Consider the following 8,278-nt stretch of genomic DNA (forward strand, 5'->3'; position numbering starts at 1 on the left):
AAAATAAGTGCTGAATAGCATTAAGCGCTGAAACTTATAAGTGCTGAATTTAAGTGCTGAAAAAGTTGTTTGTTTAGATGCCGAATCATGTTTATTACATATTGCTGAAACTGATAAATTGTCTTTGTTACCCTTACAATCATATTATACATTGTTTACATGTTTCAAATGCTTATTTATTATCAAACACAATAAAATATATTATTTCTTATAAAATTAAAATACAATTTATTTTTAAATAATAAATAATACTCAAATAATCTTCAATTTATAAATAATAATTTCTATTTATAAAAACCCACAAATTTCAAATTAAAAATAATGTCATACAAGTCACTAAAATTTGAAATCAACTTTAAAAGAACTTAATTTTGGATGAATAATTTTCGATGGAAATGAAGGATGTGTAATTATAAAAACACCCTATGAATTAATAAGGACAATCCACATTATAGCCATTTTTTGTTTTGTTTTATATGGGTTAAAGTTTTTGGAATGAGCAATTTTTTAGTGAGGATGGTCTATATGGTCTAGAGATCATCCTCACAAAAAATCAGTCTATTTTGAAACTTCTAACTCGTTAAAAATAATTTTTTTTTTTTTTTAAAAGGGATAATTTACGATACTTGAACTTGTTTTGATAGGGTTAGAAGTTTCAAGATGTGCTGATTTTTTGTGAAGATGATCTCCTCATTGTAGAGATTATCCTCACCAAAAATCAACTCATTCCAAAACTTTTAACCCATATAAGACAAAATAATTTCTATGGTGTGGGTTTATTAATTTGTGGGGTGTTTATATACTTTTATCATGGGATATATAAGGGTAATATCCTTTTAAGAATAAGGGCATACTTGTCCATGTTCAAAAAAACAAAGGGCATACTTGTCCGTGTTGAAAAATGCGAAGTGCTTACCGCTTCAGCACTTTTTTTCAGCATCAAAATAGTGCTGAATTTTTTTCACTTATTTTCAGCAATAAGCACGAATAAACAAACGCGCTATTTTGACAAAAGTGCTGAATTTAATTTTTTTCAGCAATAAGCACTGAAAAATAGCGCAAACAAACACCGCCTAAAAATCATTTACTGTTGTGCATGTCCACGTCAGACTTGTGAGAATCACAGAAAAGCCTATGCCACCTCAGCACGACTCGGAGAGAAATTATAGCAGATGAGATGACTTGAAAATCTCGTCCGAGCATCTCATTTGCCTGGTTTTAAAACTCAGTTTTGCTTCTGGTCTCGTCCATGCTGGATACCGGGTCGTCTCAAAAGAGTTTTCTCTTACATCTGAAAAATTAAAATTTTAAAAAATAAATGTGGGGTTTTAAATCTCGTATGAAAAATTGATATGTATATCTCATCCATGCTTGATATCGAGATGACTCGGGCAATACGTCTCAGTCTCGGACAAGTTTTGAAATCATGCTCGTTTGTCTCGCGAGATACTACAAATCTAAGATGACTTGTCTATCTATCTAGTCCCTAGACAATACCGAGGCAAATCAGACGAGTTTTAAAATCATGTATGTGGTATGTCTTCAGTGTAGATTAGGGGTGCACATGGTTTGGTTCGGTTCGATTCGGGTTGAGGACAAAATTGAAATCGAACCAAACATGATCAATTCCACAAATCCGAAAGCATAACCGAACTAATTACCCCATAGAATTGAACCAATTTGGTTCGATTCTCAATTTTTCTACTTATCAATTTTAATTCATAGGGTACTTTTATAATTACCCAAATCAAATCCATAAACCCATGAATCAAATGTGGGGGTGGGGGTGGGGGTGGGGGTGGGGGGGATATAGATAAAGATAAAAGACCCACTTTCATCTTTTATAAATCTTTTTTACCATATCTCTATTCCTCCGTATTTCACAATGGTTTTTCTAGAATTTCAAAATCCCCGATTTAGCAAAAAAAATATAAAATAACTTCTTGGATCAAGTAATCTGATTAGGGGGGGGGGGGGGAAGTATATTTTCAAATCTCATTTACAATTCTGTATTGGGGGGGTATAGAAAAAGATAAAAGACCCACTTTCATCTTTTATAAATCTTTTTTACCATATCTCTATTCCTCCGTATTTCACAATGGTTTTTCTAGAATTTCAAAATCCCCAATTTATCAAAAAAAATAAAATAACTTCTTGGATCAAGTAATCTGATTAGAGGGGGGGAAGTATATTTTCAAATCTCATTTACAATTCTGTATAAATATTTCTATCAAAATACAAAGTACTATATCCAAAGGTAGTTCAAAGGCAATGCTGATAGCATAAACTATAGCTAGTTCACCTTTGGTGGACTTATACAAATAATTAATATGATAGGTCTAAACTTTTGCTCAGACCTAAAACTTAAAAGGCAAATAGAAAGTGTACGATCAAAATTCGATTGACGACTTTAATGGATTCAACCACATTGATTTGAAGTCGTTCCTACCACCTCTCTCCTCGCGACGGTGTGGTACCTGCCAAAATCACTCCAATGCTCAAGTTAAACAAGTATGGGAATAGTCTAAGAAAACTAATTAGATTATTGATTCACCTCCCCCAAAAAAAATCCCTTTTATAATGCTTATTGTGCTATTTATAATGCTTTATTGCAAATCTGGGTTTCCCACTTTTTCGATGACAATCTTGGGATATCCACTGACTCTACGAAGTTGCTTACCTAACATGGATCTTATGGGTTGATCATATTATGTTGCAGATATCTCCTCCGAGATCTCTGGGATTAACGTACACTTATCAGGCTTACGATTATTCTACGAACTGGTCTGCCAAACTTGGCTGATCTGGATTTGCTTAATGTTGTGCTACCTTGCCAACCAGACTAGGGAGATATTTGCTCTGACTTGCCCTGCTTGAAGGGCAGCTCCCGTATGCTGATATACACCTGGTACCACTTAACTAGTTTGGACACATGTACGGCTTAGATTCATGCAAAATTATTTTCCTTTACAATTACCCCCTCTCGAAGAAGCGTGGGATCTTTTCGTCTCCTCGAGACACGTTTCTATTTTCCCACTGGCTGCCTTGATCTTCATAATTGTGTCTGCTCTTTCCAAATCGACGCATTCAATGTTACGTCGTTTCAAATCTTGTATAGTGACTGAGATAGATCACTCTTCATTTGTGTCCATCCACATGTCCCACTACCTTCTACACTACCCCCAATCTACGACGTTTAAGTTGGCCTCAAGCGGTCCTCTAAGGCGTACGTGTTCCCTTGCCTACTCCTATAAATAGGGGACTTAGTGTTTATTTATCTTCCTATCGTGCTAAAATTCTGAAATTTTATTTCTTTGCTCTTGGAAAAATCTCTCTCTCCATCTCTTCTTCCTTGACTGCTATTGTTACCTATTTTCATACCGAGTTAATTTTATTTATTCTTCTCTTTACTTTCTTAATGGTTGTTCCTATGTCCCAACTTCAACGGAGTCTTTATATCCCCTAACTCTATGCACATTCAGGTCAGTGAAAACTCTGATGCTCCTAGCGAATGCCACTAGAGAAAAAAATTAGTTTATGCTGGCCAAATTAGGGTTGGCCTCAATTTTCCTCTCTCTTCCTTTCTTAGAGAGAGGTCTTGAGTAAGATAACCGTCTGGTGGAGGTTGTGGAGAAGATGGGCATATCCCCCAAAAACTTCCTCTCCATATACAACCTGAAGGCCATCTCCTAACACCAGGAATACTATTCGTTGTCCTCTAAGAGTACGGTAGTGGCACTGGGTCCTTTTCTACTTAGCTCTGACAAGGGGTGGCATAGGGACCCCATTTTCATATATAGGGACTAGGAGTTCACTCCTAGCGTTCCTCACGAGGGATTTAAGGTCCCTCAGACTTTTCAGGGTAATACTACTTTGAAGTTACTAGTTATGTCTCACTCTTTTACTTTGTTCGTGGTTTATTCTACTTTTAACTACTATCCCGTTTTTTTTTACGGATTCATCTGCCCTTATTTATACTAAGGTAAGGAAGGAATAACGCAGAGCATCCAAAGATCGGAGGCTCGTGGTAGTGAACCCCTGAAGCAGGGCTACAGAAGAAGGGGTGGTGGAAAACCTCCTTATTGACGTGCCGCGACCACTTACACGATGAGCTCCCTCTGGTCAAGCCAAGCTGGTGTTTGAATTCTTGATTTATTCCCCCTTGCCTCTACTCCCTTTCGACCTCTTCCATGACGAGGGGTATTATATAATCAGGCTTCCTTTTCCTAGAGTAGGAAGGGTTTGAAACGTTTGATCCATTCTATTTCTGACGCTCTTTCTTCTGGGATTCTACCAGGGTCTTCCGATGTCATGGACATCGACCTCTTGGAATTTCCACTCTCATATTCCACTGCCATCAGGGCTGGTCCTCCCGCTGTCCTAGCAAAAAAGTGAAAGAAAAAAATGAATATGACTTCTCGTGGCTCTACTTTTACTGGAAAGGCTGGGTAGTTGGTTGTGGTGCCTAAGGGACCGGCCGCCCCTGCTTTTGCTTCTACTACGATTTCTACTGATACTACTATTGTAGCTGTTATTGTTCCTACTGAGTTTCCTTAGGAGATTCAGACTCAGGCAAGGCACAGTTTTGCCACCGCTAGGAAAAGAAGCCCTGCTCTTGGCCTTCAACAGTAGAAAAGACGCTGATTGGTCAGGAAAAGTTTTTAGAGTCCTTCTCCTTTAGAAGAATCTGACACAAGGACCCTGGACTGCGCAAGACTCCTCTGGAGGCCCTTCGCCTGGATGGGTCGTGGGGCCTTCCTTCAAGATGGAAATAAGAACAACATTTTCGACCCCTTCTTACGTTTACAATAAGAGTTGCGAGGTAAAAGACCCCGTCCATCTCGCCGAGATGTTGCTGACCTAGGCTTCTGTCAATTTGCTCATGGCATTTACCAGGTAATTCTCTGTTCTTCCTGCTCTACTATTCCATTCACAATTTTTACTTACTTAAGTGCTTTATTTTACTTCGCATGCCCATTTCTATGGAACCCTGACCTTCCTGAAGTGGCGTGAGGCTAAGAACCAAGCAACTATCTTGGCCAAAGAGTAGGAAGAAAAAATAACTCAAATCTAGACTAAGCTGGCCACTTCTAGCCAATTTTCCCGGGAGGCTAAAGAAGAGATGAAAGCTAACCTTGGCCCAATTTTCTAAGGCTAAGTCGACCCTAAAGGCCTCCAATAGGAAGCTGACAGATTTCCAAGGTATCCTACAATTGGAGCTGGCAAGCTACAAAGAGAGAGTACAAATGAGAGATGTAGAGCTAGTGGAGCTCCAAGAGAAAGTGTAGTAGCAAGAGCTTGAGTTAGGATCTCTAAAAGCAAGCGTTGACTCGGCCAAGGCAACTCAAGCCAAGGAAAATGAAGCTAAGGCCAAGAGGTTGTTGGGGCAACTGCAAGCCTAATACTCTCGATTGGTAGAGGAGGCAACTGTTAAAGCCTACCATGAAGGCTTTTAAGATTGTTTGACTTCAGTATGAGGAGGAGGAGAAAGATGGGGATGATAAGGAAGACATAGATAATGCTCCCCTAGTTTCTCCTGTCAAGAATATGCTTAGACCGGGCGCTATGGGAGTATCCTACCTTTCCAACTGGGACGAAGAAGGGAACCCTATGATTATCTCAAGACGCCCCCGGTGAACTCATGGAAGCTAGGTCTACCTTAGAATTGAATCCTGCTCAGGCGATAGATTTTTCGGCCTAGACCAGTGACATGTCCCCTACTTTTCCTTCTAGCATGCCTCTCGTCTTTGTCAGTGACGTGGATCAAGATGAAGCTGCTAATCCTCTAAGTTCTATTATTGAGGCTGATCCTTCTTTTTCTACTTCTGAGGTTGTTCCTCCCATTCCTGACATTTAAACTTCATCTTCTGCCAGCCAGCCTACCACTCCTGAATGAAGATATGCTCCTTGTTTTTGTTACTGCATTTTGTATTATCCAGCTTTGGGATTTCTCTCTTATACTTCTCACTTTATTATTAATGAAAATCATTTTGCTTTTACACATCTGTTATTACCTTTTTCTTATATGGTACACATAATCTGCAACTCTGCTTTCTAACTGTAACATAAATTTCAACATTTTTCACTATAATTACGTACTCCAGAACTAAACTGCTATGTTGCTTACTCTGCTCATTTCACTACTACTTTGTTTTTACCGTTGTTTTGCTTAAATGGCTCATGCACACTACCCTCAACTTATCACACTATTGTTCTACTTAGAATTGTTCATGCTAGTTATATTACCATGTTGTTCAAACTTATTTCCTCTTCCCCCTAGGTTCTACCTTAAGTAAGTTTTACTTAGGTGGAACCTTCTAGTAGAGGATTGCAGTAAACTTTGAAAACAATTTTCAAGTCACTATCCTTAAAGAAGGCTCTAACTCTACTTCAACTTTCAATTTTTTCAATGGCTAAATTTAGTGCTTTTGAACTCGTGATAGAGTAAGACCCGACCAGCTTCTTACTTTGCCAATAAAGGTAGAGAAGACACACGTAGGTCCGGACCCCGACTGGATCCACATTAGTGTTTTTGTTACTCATATCAGAGTTGGGCCTCGACCAGCTTCTTACTCTATCAAGTAAGGTAGAGAAGGCCCACGTAGGCCTGAATCCCGGCTGGATCCAAGTTTAGTGCTCCTGAAATTCATGACAGAGTAGGCCCCGACCAATTACTTACTCTGCCAACAAAGACAAAGAAGACCCATGTAGGTCCGGACCCCGACTTGCCACTATTTTGTATTTATGTATTCTAGAATACCCTACGCAACACTAAATCCCTTTCGTAGAACTGCCTGGGGCGTACCTTCTTATTGAAATAACTTTACAATTTCTTATAATAATGATACAGTCGTATCAGGGCTGCTTCTCGCTTTTCTTCCAATAGGTCTAGCTTTGATACTATCTATTGGTTGTTCTGACCATTCTGCACTACTCTGGAACATATCGTAGGGAAGCTATTTTCCATAAGGATTAATGCTTCCATGCCGTAGGCCATAGCAAATGGTGATACCCCCTGTGGAAATTTAGACGTTGTCCAGTAAGCCCATATAACTCCATACAAGACCGTTGTTCAGCTGCCCTTGCCTCCCCTAGCCTCTTCTTCAAAGTGTCTATCAACACCTTCTTTGTAACCTCAATTTGTCCATTGCCTTGTGGATACTATAGCATGGAAAAAAACTATCTTATTTCGTGCTCTGCACAATATTCTCTGATCTATTCTAGAAATTGTCGTCCATTATCGAAAACTATAGTACGTGGCAGACCAAACATATAGATAATGTTCTCTCATAGGAACTTTTGGACTTCTTGTTGACGCATCCTGACTAAAGGAAGTGCTTATGCCCACTTAGTGAAATAATTTGTCGCCACCAACAAGAAAGTCAAATTACTTGGTGCCCTAGGTAGTGAGCCTACTAGGTCAATTCCCCATTGCACAAACAACCAAAGGCTGATGAGGAAATTGAGCTGCTCTGCTGGTTGTCGAATTATCCATTCGTGTTTTTGGCAACTATCACAATGCTTGACATGCAGCACTGCGTCCTTTTGCAAGCAGGGCCAAAAATATCCTTGTGACAGTACTTTATGAGCAAAAAATCTTGCCCCTAAATAGTTTCCGCAGCCCCTTCCGTGGATTTCGCTTAATATTTCTGTTGCCTCCCCTAGTGCAAGGCAACACAGGAGTGGTCTTCCAATAGACTTCTTGTATGAAATTCCATTAAGAATAATGTATCTATATGCTCTGCTCTTGACTCGCCCGACCTCCTTAGGATCGTTGGGTAGCTCCCCTTGCTGTAGGAAGGGTAGGATTGGAGTCATCCATCCTTGGTCTCCCGTAACCGTTACTACGCTGACTAGCTCTGGTTTATCTATTGTTGGACGCTCTTGGTAACCCAACAGTAACTTTCTCTTGTCCTACCCTGCCAACATCGAAGCTATGTAGGCTAAAGCATCGGTATGCTTATTGTTAACTTGAGGTATATGTTCTACTTTGATCTCTCCTGCCCGATGCATGACAAATCTAATTTTTTCTAGGTAAAGCTACATCCTGGGATTTCGTGGCTCGAATGTCCCGTTGATATGGTTGACTACTAACTGTGAGTCACTGTAAATTGTTGCCTTAATTACCCCCAGTCCTATTAAAGAATTGAGGCCGAGTAGCATCACGTCATATTTTGCCTCGTTGTTTGACACCTTGAATCCAAGTCTGACCACCTTCTTTATCGTAGATTTGTCTGGGGTAACCAATACCACTTCGATTCCTGATCCCCCTATATTT

Source organism: Akebia trifoliata, chromosome 16 (assembly GCF_017979445.1).
Source record: "Akebia trifoliata isolate Shusen 1 chromosome 16, ASM1797944v1, whole genome shotgun sequence".
NCBI lineage: Eukaryota > Viridiplantae > Streptophyta > Magnoliopsida > Ranunculales > Lardizabalaceae > Akebia > Akebia trifoliata.